This window comes from Monodelphis domestica, chromosome 3 (assembly GCF_027887165.1).
Source record: "Monodelphis domestica isolate mMonDom1 chromosome 3, mMonDom1.pri, whole genome shotgun sequence".
Taxonomy (NCBI): domain Eukaryota; kingdom Metazoa; phylum Chordata; class Mammalia; order Didelphimorphia; family Didelphidae; genus Monodelphis; species Monodelphis domestica.
In genome coordinates this window covers 2,325,027-2,341,377 of record NC_077229.1, presented here as the reverse complement: position 1 = coordinate 2,341,377, position 16,351 = coordinate 2,325,027, and positions in this window count along the sequence as shown.

The window sequence follows — 16,351 nt, the reverse complement described above, 5'->3', positions numbered from 1 at the left end:
CAAGGGACGGAGATGGGAAGTTTAAGCCCGAGAGCAGCAGCTCCTCAGGGGAGAGAGTTAACGAGGGATCCTAAAGGGTGGAGTTCAGAGGAAGAACCCCCAACCATGCCATGGCTCGTTAGAGAAAAGCAAATAAAGGCAACTCCGAAGTTCTCCTTCGCCCCGCTCCGCCAGGCTGGCGATTCCTCAATTCCCCAAGCTGGAGGGGCTGCAGCGGGCGGGGCTCTGACCTGGCCAGCCCTTCGGGGAAGAAGTTTGGACGATGAAGGGCTCAGAAAATCCTGGGAAGCGTTGTCTGAACTGGCGACCCACGAAGGAGCAGAAGCAGCCCAACAATTTATGTAACGACATCAATGTTCAGGACCTTTACAAACTGATGAATGAAATGAGCAAAAGGAGGAGAACTTTGGATACAACAACCACCACATTGTGATCCTCGAATATGTACTTTGATGAGGTAATGCCAAATGACGGGAGTCTGATAGGGAGCTGCTTACGTGACCACAGATATCTAAGTAACTGACGATGGACAGCTTGAACCCCTGACCCCTGTCAAGTACTTAACTGATCAAAGTTCCCGATAAGACCCCAACACCTTTCATGGGTCTCTGATTGCCAACTCAAATGTACCTCTGAATTGCTATCTGTTGTTGTATGATATTCTTTTTGCTTGCGGTGCTGCTTATATTGTATTAACTCACCAAGTACCTCTTTCCCATTAATCCCTGAATGCAGGTCTTTGCTTTAAACTGAGCAGTGAGGCCAAATATAGGATCTACTAAAAGGTCAAATAACTTTGAAAATTGTAGGAATTTATGATCAATACAGTCATCACCCACAATTCCAAAGGACTGATGAAGATAATAGTAACACCTAAAGTTTATATAGCAATGTAAAGTTCAGAATACTTTACCAATATTTTCTCATTTTATCCTGACAACCTAGGAGGTACATGCTATCATTAGCCATATTTAACAGATGAGGAAACTGAGGCAGAGGTAACTTAATCAGGGTCACAGAGCTAGTCAGAATGAGGCTGGATTCAAACTAAGATCTTGATTTCAGATTCAGCACTTTATTCCTTGAGAGCCACCTAGTAGCCCTTATAGTATTACCTCCTGACAGAGGAATTATGGATTTGGGATGCAGAATAGGGTATTTATATATGCTAGGGTATAGTATATCTGTACAGACATACATATATGTAATACTGACTACCATGGTCCCCACTGCCTGAATACAAGGTATGTTGTGGTTAACCCTTCAACCAGGGTTTCCTGGCATCACAAGGGAGTTGGAGTGTCTAGGCTTTCTGTCAATGGTTCCATTTCCCCAAAGATAGGAGGAAAGTGTATGGGGTGCACTGAGAGGACTAAGAGCTTTGGTGGGATGGCTTGCTGAACCCTTTTCAGGTCTGATCATCCACCCAACTCTTACCTGTGGCTCCAAGAAGCTATATCATGCAAAGCAGTCACCTCTATCCCTCTAACCCCTGTAAGTCCTGACTTTTGTCTTGACTGGAAAAGAGACTAAAGCTGATGACTTTTTGTAACTACCTTAAGTCAGATTCAAGTGCCATTAGTTCTCTTCACAAATGAAGAACAAACGACAACAATGTTCCCACAGGGTTTTCTGTTCATGTTTCTTCTCTAGCTTTTGGCCCTTGCTTACTAGTTCCTTGTGATTTCTTGTGTTTGTGTAGTTATTCAATTCTTTTTTCCTCTCCTTCAATTTGTTTTAATAGTTTCTAACTTTTATTTTTGTCTAAAAAAAACCTTTTCCCTCATTCTTTTCATTATTTATCTTCCCTGTCAATACTAGACTTAAAAAACAACAAAACTCTTACTTTCTGTCTTAGTAACAACTAAGGGAAGGACTGGGCAAATGGGGTTAAGTGACTTGCCCAGGGTCACACAGTTAGAAAGTGTCTGATGTCAAATTTGAACCCAAGTCATCCTGAATCCAGGCCTGGCTCTCTCCACTGTGTCACCATGCTGCTTCTATGTTAGATCTTTATTCTTTGATTCTAGGACTTTACACCTATTCAATCCTTCTTTAGTCTCTATTCTTCATGGAATTAAAGCTTCTATGGTACCTTTTTTGGGTTCCTTCTCCTAAACAGTTTGTTATTGTCTTATAGATCTGACACTCTGCCTGCCATGCCTCCTTCCCTTTATGACTTATTTAGCCTCAATCTAGATACCAATTCCTGATAGAGAGGCTATTCTGAGTAGGAATTTTCCCAGGTCACTAATTGTGTAGTTCATTATTGATCTTTTCCTACTCCTTGTTTTTTTTTTTAATTATCCCCATTTGCCTTGACATCTTGTCCCTGGGTCCATCCCCTCCTTTTCTGTGTACCCCCTTCTGAGGCAAGATGAGTGGCCTCTCTAAGCACCGAAGCCCCTGGTTATTCCCATGAAAAGTCTCAATCTCCCTCTACACAATCTCTTTTGTCTCCCATGGAAGTCTTCATCAGTGATACCCCCTTTCACTATTGAGACAAGCTACCCAGCTCTTTCTGTCCCTGTTTCAATTCTTCCCTTTGCCTTCTTGCCCATTCCTCTCTCAGCTCTCATCTTTCTGAGAGGCTATATGAATTGTTCCCCATAAATGTCAGTCTTTGACTTCCTTATGTTTCAGCATATATTCCTGTCTTCTTAGCAACAACTAGGTAGCACAGCACAGTGGCATCAAGAAAAGATCCGAGTTTGAATCTGGATTGTCTGAGTCAGTTAAACACTATTTGCCTCAGTTTCACTATGTATAAAATGGGGATAGTCATAGCACCTATCTCACAGAATTGTTTCATGGACCAAATGAGATGTTTGTAAAGCACTTGGCACAGTGCCTGGCATGAAGAAAGCCTCTCTAAATGTTATTGATGACTATTCCTCCCCTCCTCTGCTATAATTTAGTCCCACAAAAGCACTGATTCACTTGTAGGTAGGACTTCATGAGGTTTAGTCCATGACGTCTCAGGCCTATTTCTTCACCATTGTTGCTGTTCACCTTATCTTATCTCATGGCTCCTTTTGTACTTTCAGAAAGTCTCTAACTATCCTTTCAGTTATTATTACTGGTGTTCTTGTATTTGCTGACCTTTCTTATTAAAGCTTTGTTATTTATAAAGTGCTCTGCAAACCTTAGAACGTCATATTTGCTGTTGTTCCATTGGGTCTGACTCTTCATGATCCCATTTGGTTATCTCTTGGCAAAGATAGTGGATTGGTTTGACTCCAGATTATTTTATGGATGAGGAACTGAGGCAGAGTTAAATGACTTGCCCAGGGTTATACAGCTACCCTCTAAGGCCAGATTTTATCTCAGAAAGATGCGTCTTCCTGACTCCAAGTCCAGTACTCCATTCTCTGTACCACCTAGCTCCTAGCACACTGTCTACATGATATTTTTACATGGCAAGCCTCTGACCAGCCTCTGACCAACATTCCTGGCCACTGTTTTTGTATCAGGAGACATACTTTGAGCTCCTTTTGACATAACCCACTATAGGAGATGTGCATTTTTGTGAAGCTTCTTTCATTTTAGTGGTAGAACCATAAATTTGGGATCTCTCCTAAACCCAGTGAGTGCGTTGTTTGAGATGACACCTAGTTTACAAAGACCAGGTGGATTTGCTTTAAGACAGCATGGAGTCTGTTCTGGGGAATATGATTCTAAAGAAGAACTGGAAGAAAGCAACTTCAGGAACCACGTTCACAACATAGTGTTCTACAGGTTCCAATTCACATGTTGGTCTGACTACAGATTTCAAATCTGGTCTTGTTTAATATGGGGTGTCCAATGCCAAGAAGTCTAGAGCCTTTGATTATAATTAAAAATATTTTCATTGCTCTTTCTTGCTTTTAACATTCTCCCTTGCATCTCTTCCTCTGTTTCCTCCTAGAGATTCATCCCTCATAACAGGGCTTTTTATTTTAAGAAACCCAAACCAAAACCAATTAAATCTAAAAACGATCCAATTTCCCACAGTGTTCCACATCTGTGGAAGTGAACCTCTGCAAGGTGCAGGTTGTATCTTCTTGAAGCTTTCTTGGGGAACCACCTTGGCCTTTCTACTTTTGCAACAATTAGTTTCTTGTTTTGGGATTGTCCTTTCCATGGACATTGTTATAGTTCAATGTTATTCTGTTTTCCTGAATCTGCTTTCACAGTTGTGTTTCAGTGGATATAGTCATCTGAATTCATTCCATTCGTAATATTCATGATTTCTTAGGGAGCAGATTATTCCATTATATTAAGGGCCCAAAATTTGTTTACTTTGTTTCCAATTTATGCTACCATAAAAAAGTGCTAAGGACTTTGGTGTATAAGAAGTCTTCCTCTTTGTCATTGAATGCCTCAGAGTATATATATCCAGCAGTGGAATCTCTGGCTAAAAAGGTATGATCACTTTAGTCACTTTACATAATGCTCACACCAATTTACAGTTCTACCATCAATGCATTAGTACACTTAGCTTTCTACAATCCTCTCCAACCTTGAAGATGCCCATCTTTTGTCATCTTTGCATATTTTCTGAGGGAAGTGAAAGCTAAGAGTTGTTTCTATTTGCATTCTTATTATTGTTACTGGACAGGAGATGAATCCTTAAATAATTGTGACAATTGTTGTTATAAGGTAAACTGATTATATGAAATTGAAGAACTTGCCTACAAACAAAATTTTAACACATTTATGATAAGGTATTTGGTTGATTGTGCCAAGCATCTCTGAGAGGGATCTGATACCACAGATATATGGGACAGTCCGGAATATGACCAAGGGCCCTTCCCCAATAACAAAGTAATAAAAGGATATAAACAATTCTCAAAAGAATTGTAAACTATTAACAACCATTTGAATGCTTTAAATTGTTCATTAAAAAACTCACACTTCAAATGAATAGGAAACAGATTTATTCTAGACACCAAGTGTGGAGAATACTTGGTGAAAAGTCCATACTTGCTCAAATGTGCACAAAGTTGGCAGCTTTACTTATAAATTCTCTAATTTCAACTCTGCCCACATTTCAGCTGTGTGGCTTCTCTAATGATTATTTCTACCTTCCTCCAAATTCCAATACTTATTGTAGTTTATATGTTAATTTTACCTATCAATGGGTATTATGTTTAGGTCAACAGTACTATATAGTCAATTTTGGGAAGGTAAGTGGCCCAAGATTTGAAGAAGAAGAAGGCTGAGAAGAGCTGCAATGGGAAAGCAGGGAGCAACTGGCTTCATGTGGGAGGATTCCACTTTTGTTCAAATTCTTTAATTCTCAGTTCACCATATTCATAAGGTTTCTCCACATGAATTGCTTGATGTTTCCTAAGTTTTGTGCTTTGGTTAAAAGGTATTCCACATTTATTATATTGATAAGTTTTCTCTCATCAGTATAACTGATGTTTTATAAAGGATGCTAGAGGAAAACTTTCCCTCAGTCACAATCCTCTTAAAAGTTCTCTCCAGTATGAATTTTCTGATAGTGAGTAAGCTGTCCTTTTAGCCGGAAGGCCATTTCACACTTGTTACATTCATAGGGTTTCTCACCGGTATGAATTCTCTTATGTCGAGTAAGGTGTGTGCTCAGTCTGAAGGCCCTTCCACATTCATTACATTCATAACGTTTTCCTCCAGTATGTATTCTGTAATGCCGATTTCATTCTGTTCTTTGGCTAAAGGCTTTCCCACATATGTTACATTCATATGGTTTCTCACCAGTATGGATTCTATGATGGTGAATGAGTTGTGTTCTTTGATGGAAGGCCTTCCCACATTTGTCACATTCAAAGTGTTTCTCACCAGTATGAACTGTCTGATGTTTAGTGAGCCATGCCTTCAGGCGGAAGGCCTTTCCACATTCTGTACATTCATAAGGTTTTTCTTCACTATGAGTTCTCTGATGTCGAACAAGGTTTCTACTCCGGCTAAACTCCATCCCACATAGATTACATTCATATTTCTCACCAGTATGAAGTCTTTGATGTTGAGTAAGTTGTCGTTTTTGGCAGAAGGTGTTACCACATTCTTTACATTCATAAGGTTTCTCTCCTGTGTGAGTTTTCTGATGTTGAGTGAGCTGTGAGCTTTGGTAGAAGGTCTTCCCATATGCACCACATTCATAAGGTCTTTTTCCCAGTATGTATTCTCTTATGCAAAGAAAGTCCTGCATGAAGAAGACACCTCTTTTGTTAAGTCCACCTTTTGTAGTTACTTAACACCTTTTTGTAGTTAAAATCTAAAAATAGATTGTAGCTTACAATTTTATCTTCACAATAAAGAAAGAGCTAAGTATCTTCATTGTTACAATTAGGAGATAGCTAAATCCAATCTTCACATAGGACATTCATGAAGATGGAGGGAAGAGGAGAGAACACTGACTTTTGGAAATAGAGGGATTTGGGCTAATCAAAAACTTTCTGGGCCTCAGGTTCCTCACTTATCAAATGAAAGCAGTGGAAAAGGTGACCTTTAAGTGCTTTCCTGTTCTGTCTCTGATGATGCTAGGTATCCCAATTCTTGACTGATAATTATTTTTTTTTGATATAAAGCTCAAAAGCAAAAGTAGCTGAGGGAGATTTTGTATCCATAAACATAGGATAAATGGAGTGAGACATGTTATTCTGACTGAACATGTAAGTTGACATATAAACAGTATCTGCCTGACTATTAAAGACAACTAGCTCCAGTGTCCTCACAAATGATGTAAACTCACTCAGATGAATCCTTGAGGACAAACTGATTATGTTAGCAAGAAATTTAGTATCATTAAGAAATTGGTTCTAATGTCATATTGAACTTCAGAGCTTCTTTTCTCATTCATACATATCTAGTCACTGACCCCTTTGTTAAACTAAATATCCCTCAGAAAGGAATGAAGCTGAAAGGGAAGAGAAATGTCTGTCTTTGTTGAGTGCCAGAGGGTAGGACATCCTTAGAGGCAGGACCTGTAGGTCATGTAGGAGACAGTATGACTGATGATCTAAGATTTTTGCTGTTGTCTGGTAAAGGTGAATTGGTCTTTCTAAAGTCCAGTTTGCTTCTGATCATTGCCTTCTTTTATTCACTCTTAAAAATCACCTCTCTTATTCTATCCCTTTCCTCTCCAACTTCCCTGTTGAGCAAGATATATTTCCATGTCCTTTTGAGTGTGTGTATGTATTCCCCTCTTTGACTCAACTTAGAAGTGAGTTTCAAGCATTCCCAACCCACTCCTACCATTTCCCCATCCACTGTAAAACTCATCCTTGCTCACATCTTTTATGTGTGATTATTTTCTCATTCTTTCTTTCCCCCTTCTCCCAGGGAACCTCTTTTTTTAACCATTCATTATTTTTACATATTCACAACATAATCAACTCACTCCCATATTCTCTGTCTATGAAGGACTTCAAACTCTATTGATAATGATAAATTTATTAGAAGTGACATATATCATCTTCTAAAGGGATGTGGACCTTATTGAGTTTCTTAGGATTTCTCTTTCATTTTTACCCCTTTGTACTTCTATTGAGTATTACTTTTGAAAGTAAAAATTTCTATTCAGCCCTGATATTTTCATCAGGAAAGCTTGAAAGTCTTTTATTTCATTAAATACTCTTTTTTTTCTTGAACGATTATGTTCAATTTAGCTAGGTAGGCTATTTTTTGTTGTGATCCCACTCTTTTACCTTCTACAGTATTATGTTCCAAGTGGTTTGCTCATTTAATATGATAGGTGCTCAACTTTGTATTATCTTTACTATGGCTCTATGAAATTTGTATGATTTTTTTTGACTGTGAAGAATTTTCTCTTTGACTGAGGAGCTCTGAAATTTCATCATTCCTGTGACTTTTTCATTTTGGTTCTCTTTCAGCTTCTTATTGGTGATTTTTTTAAAAAAAAGATTTTATTTCTATTTTGCTTTTGGATTTTAGGATATTGGGGTGATTTTCTTTGATAATTCCTTGAAATATGATATGTAAATTTTTTTAACATGGTCCTATGGCAAATGAATTTCTCTAGAGGGTGTATTTCACATTTTTAAATATCATTTTATTTAAAGAACTACTCAAGATTTCTAAACCAAACACTGGACTCCACCCAAATCTGAAAAGACAGTAAAATAACCTGACTCCCTTCCAGGAAGTGGTGAGTCTTCTAGATCTCAAGTCACTCTAATACGTGGCTGAGGCTTCCAACATGGCATCTGTCTACCTGATTGATTAAGTCATCACCCAAGAGAGTTTTTGTCTACATCAAAACAAGGGTCAAGTCTCCAGCCTGGCAGTTTTTATATTTAGTCAAAAGAAGGGAGGACCCAACATAGTCTCAGGGAGATACAGCATGAGCTTCAGTCTGGAAACCAAACTGATTTTTAAAACCAGAAGTCTTTTCTTTTGGGGGAGGGCAAAAGGGGTATGAATTAATATTATCTTTCCACATTTATCAAGTGGTCCAATAAATCTTAAATTATCTATCATAAATCTATTTTCTAGGCCAGTTCTTGTAAAAGCCCCCACCCCCTTCAGGCGGGCAGTACTGGGACCAGAATTACCCAGGTAAGGGTGAGGGACAATAATGAGAGAATACAAAGGTTGGAGTCAGAAGAGTCTCACCATGCTGATAGCAAGTGAGTACAAATTTATTGCAAACTGCTAACATCTTTTCAAGGTACAGAAAATGAAAGCATTCCTCTGAGAAAAGTTCTTGGGGAAGTGCAACAAGGATAGTAGATATTGTGGTAAAGGATGGAAAGGTTTGCAATTTGCATATTATGAACTTATCAACTATAGAATGTGATGATCTAGAAAAAACTTATGTAGACTCAGAAATACAAAAATGGAAAGAGAAGTTTGGAGCTAGAAAAGAACATGGTATGTGGTTAACAGATACAGGAAAGCTGCTATTAGCAAAAGACCTGTATACCTATTTGGGTCAAGCCATTCACACAAAAGGTCATTTTGATAGTCAAAAAAAAGAAGCATATAGAAGCAATGGGTTGCTCCTAGAATAAGTACTGTGGCAAATAAGATCTGCTCAAGCTGTTCTGTTTGCTAAAAATTCAATCAAGGGCCATTCAGACAAAAAGGTTTAGGTGGTAGACCTTCAGCATATTGTCCATTTGAGAGTCTGCAGATTGATTACATCAGCATGCTAAAAGCTGGAAGATACAAGTTTTGCTTAGTAATTGTTGATAAATCAACTAAATGGCCTGAAGATTTCCCATCAAATACAAATACAGCTAGCTTTGTGGTAAAAGTGTTGATTAAGGAAATTTTACCTAGATTTGGAGTACCTCTAACAATAGACTCTGATAAAGGATCGCATTTCACTAATGACATCCTGAAATGAGTCTATGAAAATCTAGGAATATCACCAAAATATCATGTGCTGTATCATCTATAAAGTTCAGACCAAGTTGAGCATGTGAATAAGGAAATAAAGATTATGGTGGGGAAGCTCTGTGCTGAAACTCATTTCAAATGGCCAGAGATTCTTCCCATAGCTTTGTTTTTGTATGAGGCCAAGAGCAGATTTGCATATATCATCTTATGACATGCTCTTTGGACATGCTCCACTACAAGCAAAAACTTGTAAGACAGTCTATACATCTCTCTTAGGAGGAGATTGTCAACTTGCATCTTACTTAAGTGCCTTACAACAGAGACTAAAGAATTACATGAAATGGGAGTATTAATTCAAAATGGTCCTTTGGATTATTCCCTTCATAATTATGAACCAGGAGATATGCTATTTGTAAAAAATTTGCTAAAACATCAGCAACACAAGAAAGTTGGGTAGGTCCTCACACTATCGTGTTGGTTTCTCCATCTTCAGTAAAAGTTTTGGGTAGACATTCATGGCATCATTGTTCACATATAAAATTAGCACATGGTATAAGTAATGAAAATGTACAAATCATTGAAGAAGAAGGAAATGAGGAGATTACAGAAAGATAGACTCATCAGTCAATTTGAGTCTGCAGTGAGATAGATCAGTAAGGAGAGAACCATTCCTGCAGAAGAGGATATAAGAGGACAATGCAGATGAAGAGGAGAATTCAGAAATTAGTGGACATTAATGAAAGACTGAGAACTTATAAATTTAAAAGACTTTGTGAAATTTGTAATGAAGAGGATTACAGGATAAATGGACTAATGCATTGATACTTTGGGTAATGTATTATAGTATATAATAACATAGCATTTATTCACATACAAACACAAATATATTTCCTACTATGGAATGGCAGAAGTATATTCAAGAGGAAGGAAGTAGGGGTAAGTATGTTGCATACAACAGTAAAATAACTCTTATATAACAGTAACACTGATATTTAAATAGCAAAACAACATGATATAACAAAAGTAACAACATAATAAAACATAAATACAAAACATAAACATGGTCAGGCTACACTGAATCTCTACTTACATGAGTGAAACAATGTATAGTTAGGGCACTAATAGTGTTATGATTAGCTATAGCTATGTTATTTACTAACAAAATATCTTTGCATACTTAGATTGAGTTTAGGTATCGAAATTTCGTTAGGAGAAGTATTTTGAAGTTAGGGAAAATGAAGTAAGATAAGAAAGTTAGATACGGACTTGCACTGCATCATACATTACAAGACACAAACAACATATGATATCACATAGCAAACAAAATTGTAAATAAATATGTAAATATATGTAAATAGGGTATATAATAGGATTGTAAATTAATTGTATTATAGTGTATGTAGATATGTAAACTATGTGTAAATATGAAGTGTACATAAGTGTATATATCTGCATATGTATAGCAAACATGTATAGTGAATTATGTACATAGCTCACTGTTACACATATGTGAATAAGTGAGTTTATTTTTTGGTTTAATTTTCATTGTAAAACTTATGCAATGTTGTGTTTATTGTGATTTTCAAAATTTTTTCTCTGAGTTCAATGTTAATGTACTGCAATACATTGCTCTGTTGTAGCTGATAAGAATGTTTTAAGTTTGATATTTGCATGGAAGTTACGTTCATCTGTTTGCTGTTATTTGCTGTTCTGATTTGGCTTCTGTTTGACTTTTGTACTTGTTCATTATTTACTTTGTTTTCCTTTTCCTTTTCCCCTTGTTACAATTCCGTAGAATAGATTAGTGTAAGTCAGAGTAAAATGGTTGAGTGAAGGTTGTTTGTTATTTTGGGTAGATTTCTTAGTATAGGTAACTGGTAAGTATTTTAGATTGTCCACAAATTCAAAAATCATGTTTCCAACACGATTTTTGATTCGTGCAATAGGGGGGAGATTGTGATAAAGGATGGAAAGGTTTGCAATTTACAAAACTGTGCAAGAACTGAAAAGTGCAAATCTAGGTGTGATTGACAGTGGTATGTGACCAAAGGTCACATGGGAGCCTGAGCTGGAGGATCTGGGAAGACTCCATCTTGCCCCAATGGACTTTTTCCTTCTGGTCTCCTGAGGAAGTCAAGAGGAATGTCTGAAGAGGATTTTCCCTGTGATGAACTGAGGAAGGGTTCCTGTATCTAGCTGCTGGCAGCATTCAGTCCCACTTGGACATCAGTACTGCTTGAATCGCTAACAACAAGAGATCCTGGCTCTAACTGTTTTTGGACCCCTGCTGAGTAAGATTTGGGAACTTGGTTAAGTTTTACTTTAGTAACCTAGTTAGCATAGTTAGTTAGTTTTTTAAAATAAGAATAAGCATGAGTAAATCCCTAAACCCTTATTCCTTTCCCTCCCAAAACAATAAAGTAGATTTTTATATGTTTTTTCCTCTTGTGTTTCCCTTATCCAAAATCCTAGCCTAACAATATGACACCTGGGGCAGGATAAGAATTCCATGAATTAGGGTAAGATAATGGTTCCAGGAATTAGAGTAGGATGGGGTGTATGGGGTGTTCAGGGAGGGGTAGTATCTCTGGTATGGAGGCCCTGTTGTGCCCTCCTAGGGCAGCTCTCCAGCCTCTGACCCCCACCTGACACCCAGCTCTCACGTGTGACTCCCACTAGCTCCTAGCATGCGGCAGCGGCCACACCCTGGGCAACGGCTTCGACAGGCCGGCTAAACCTTGTGAGGGTAGCCATCGGGTCATCAACCCCTGGTGAACCAGGGCTTTGCTCACCCAGCATGTGAAGACTGCTTTGGCTGAACAGACAGAAGAAACCAACAAGAAGGTTCAACGGCTGAGAGGGCGACGCAGCAAAGCACTGTGGAGTGCTCAGGGCATGTTGGAGCACAAAGGACAACACGGCCATCCAATGCAGCTGAGGAAGTCTCCAGGTGTAACAACTTTTTGTACCACTGGACCCAGGCTTCCAATGCCAAGAGAGTGGGACTGTCTCTGTGCATCGACTGTTCCACTTAAATCTCTTTCACGCGAAGGTGTCTTTGTGCACACTCATCTATCCTGACCCTGTCCACCCTCTTCAAGACTTGCGGTGATGGGGGAGTGGCGACGCAACAGGTGGGGGTGACCACTGGTAGTTGTAGTCACGATCCTGCACATAGGCGGCCCACAGACCAGTGGTCGCTCGGCCTGTGGGCAGCAGGGACGTTCGGCAGCATCCTGGGCGACTGAGCAGCCCTCTCTAGGACAGCACTGCTCACCCTAATGAAAGGAGGGGACTAGAAAAGGTGTCCCAAACATTGCCTGCCCTACAAACACCCGGTCAGCACACCGCAGCTGGCGGGTCATCCCTTTAAGTGGTCAAAATCAAAGAAAAAATACAAAGAAACTCCTACTAGGAGCATGGAACATCAAGACATTACTTGACAGAGAGAATACCCCAAGACCTGAGAGAAGAACAGCTCTAATCGGTAAAGAACTGGCACGATATAACATCGACATTGCAGCCTTAAGCGAAACACGCTTACCAGAAGTGGGATCACTCGGTGAACCCACCACTGGATACACCTTCTTCTGGAAAGGTAGAGCCTCAAATGAAGACAGAATGCACGGTGCTGGCCTGGCTATCAAGACCAGTTTGCTCAAACAGCTGCCAGACTTGCCTGTGGGCATCAGCGAGAGGCTCATGAAGATCCGTTTGCCTCTCAGCAAAGACTGGTATGCCACAATCATCAGCACATATGCCCAAACACTGACCAGCCCAGAGGAGACCATCGAGCAGTTCTACTCTGACCTGAGTGCCGTCCTTCACTCAGTGTCCACAAATGACAAGCTGATACTACTGGGAGACTTCAATGCCCGCGTTGGCCAGGACCATGAAAGATGGAAAGGAGTGCTCGGCAAACACGGCGTGGGCAAAATGAACAACAACGGCCTACTGCTACTCAGCAAATGCTCAGAGTTCGAACTCACCATCACGAACACTGGGTTCAGAATGGCGAACAAATATAAAACGTGGATGCACCCACGATCAAAACAGTGGCATCTCATTGACTACATCATTGTATGCCAGCAAGACATCCAGAATGTTTAGATCACCAGAGCCATGAGAGGAGCTGAATGCTGGACAGACCACCGATTGGTTAGAGTGATTCTTCAAATGCGCATTGCGCCTTGCCATCCAAAACGGCACAGACAGTTCATGCATTTTACAACATGAGTCGTCTTAGAGATCTATCTTATTTGCAAACATTCCACTCCTGCCTAGACGACAAGCTGTCTGCCAAGGGACCACTCACTGGAAGCTCAACCAAGAAATGGAACCAGTTCAGAGACGCAATGAAGGAAACATCAAAGGCAGTCCTAGGCCCCAAACAACGCAACCACCAGGACTGGTTCGACGAGAACAACACTGCTATTGAAGACCTATTGAGCAAAAAGAACAAAGCCTTTATGGAGTGGCAAAATAGCCCAAACTCTGCTCCTAAAAAGGACAGATTCAAGTCTCTCCAAGCCACGGCACAGTGTGAGATCAGGAAGATGCAAGACCGATGGTGGGAAAAAAAGGCAGAAAAAATCCAGTGCTTTGCTGATACAAAAAACTACAAACAATTTTTCAGTGCCCTCAAGACTGTCTATGGGCCATTAAAATCCACCACCACTCCCTTGCTATCCTCTGATGGTGCCACTCTCATTAAAGATAAAAAAGGCATCAGCAACAGGTGGAAAGAACACTTCAGTCAGCTTCTCAACCGACCCTCTTCAGTTGACCAAAGCACCCTTGACCAGATCCCCCAAAACTGCACCATTGAACAACTTGATGTCCCTCCTTCAATAGAGGAAGTCCTAAAAGTCATTAAACAAATGAGTGCAGGCAAGGCACCCGGTAAAGACGGGATCCCAACTGAGGTGTACAAGGCCTTAAATGGAAAGGCCCTCCAGGCATTCCACATAGTGCTGACCAACATATGGGAAGAAGAAGACATGCCCCCAGAACTCAGAGATGCCTCCATTGTAACCCCATACAAGAACAAAGGTGCACGAGCAGCCTGTGACAACTACAGAGGCATCTCACTACTCTCCACTGCTGGAAAGATCCTCACCCGTGTTATACTCAACAGACTCCTGTCATCTGTTTCAGAGCAGAACCTGCCTGAATCAAAATGTGGCTTCCAACCAGATCGTAGCGCCATCAACATGGTCTTCACGGTGAGGCAAATGCAGGAAAAATGCCTTGAGCAGAACCTGAGTCTCTACATTGTCTTCATAGACCTGACAAAGGCATTTGACACAGTGAACAGGGATGCATTGTGGGTGATCCTCAGCAAGTTCGGCTGGCCAGCAAAATTCGTCAAACTGATCCAGCTCTTTCATGTCGACATGACAGGGGAAGTCCTATCTGGTGGAGAGACTTCTGATCTCTTCAACATCTTCAATGGCGTGAAACAAGGCTGTGTCCTCGCTCCGGTACTATTCAACCTATACTTCACCCAAGTATTACGACATGCTGTGATGGATCTAGACCTGGGCGTCTACATCAAATACCGACTGGATGGCTCACTATTTGACCTTCGCCGCCTGACTGCAAAAACAAAGACAACAGAGAGACTCATCCTGGAAGCTCTCTTTGCAGATGACTGTGCTCTCATGGCCCACCAAGAAAATCATCTCCAAACCATTGTGGACAGGTTCTCCACCGCAACAAAACTGTTTGGCCTGACTATCAGCCTTAGCAAAACAGAGGTGCTGTTCCAACCTGCACCAGGGAGGCCAATGAACCAGCCATGCATTACAATCGATGGCACGCAGCTTTCTAACGTCAACACCTTCAAGTACCTGGGCAGCACCATCGCCAACAACGGGTCCCTAGACCACGAGATCAATGCCAGGATCCAAAAGGCCAGCCAGGCACTCGGGCGGCTGCTCTGCAAAGTCCTCCAACACAGAGGTGTAAGCACTGCGACGAAGCTCAAAGTGTATAACGCAGTGGTCCTCAGCTCGCTCCTGTACAGTTGTGAGACATGGACACTGTCCCGGAAGCACATGAAGCAGCTGGAGCAATTCCACCAACACTCCCTCCGGTCAATCATGAGGATCCGATGGCAGGACCGAATCACCAACCAGGAAGTCCTCGACAGAGGCAACTCCACCAGCATCGAAGTCCTCCAAACCCAGCTACGATGGTCTGGATACGTCATCCGCATGGACTCACAGCGAAGACCAAGACAGGTATTCTGTGGTGAACTGTCAGCTGGACTCAGGAAACAAGGCCGACCAAAGAAAAGATTCAAGGATCAGCTAAAGTCCAACTTGAAGTGGGCTGCAATTTCACCAAAGCAACTAGAACTCGCAGCCTCAGACGGAAGCAGCTGGTGAGCCCACATTCACCATGCCGCCACCACCTTCGAAGATGAGTGACGTCGACGTCTTGCCGCTGCGCGTGAACGCCGACACCAGACCACAACCGAACCTCCCGTAACAACTGGCGTCCCAGGCCCGTGTGCCACAAACTGTGCGCCTCAGCCTTTGGACTTCAAAGCCACAGGAGGGTACACCGTAGGTGAAACTGCACAAAGACAATCGTCATTCTCGGTCCCCGAGGGACTACCACTATTACTAACCAGATACCATCTGGTACTGTACTTAGTATTAGCCCAGGGTAGTCCTGTAATCTCTTTCTGAGCAGTTTCCAGATCACTTTACTGTTTCTGTCTTGAGAACTCTTGAACCTCCAGTTACTTCTATTACTATTGCCTACTTCCATCCCCCAGTTTCATTCATGTGGGTTCTGAGTCAGTTTCCACCCTCATGTCACAGATCTTTCTGACCTTCTCAGTTGTCTTTGGCTGGAAGAATGTCTCATCCTGACCTTTCACTTGCTCTGCCACCCCAGAATTCCATTTGAACTGTTATTTTAAAGCTATTTGGAGGCAGATGTTGGGACAGTTTGGCTGAGAGCTCTATTCCATTATCTTGGTTTCCCCGCTCTTTGCTTATTTCCAGAA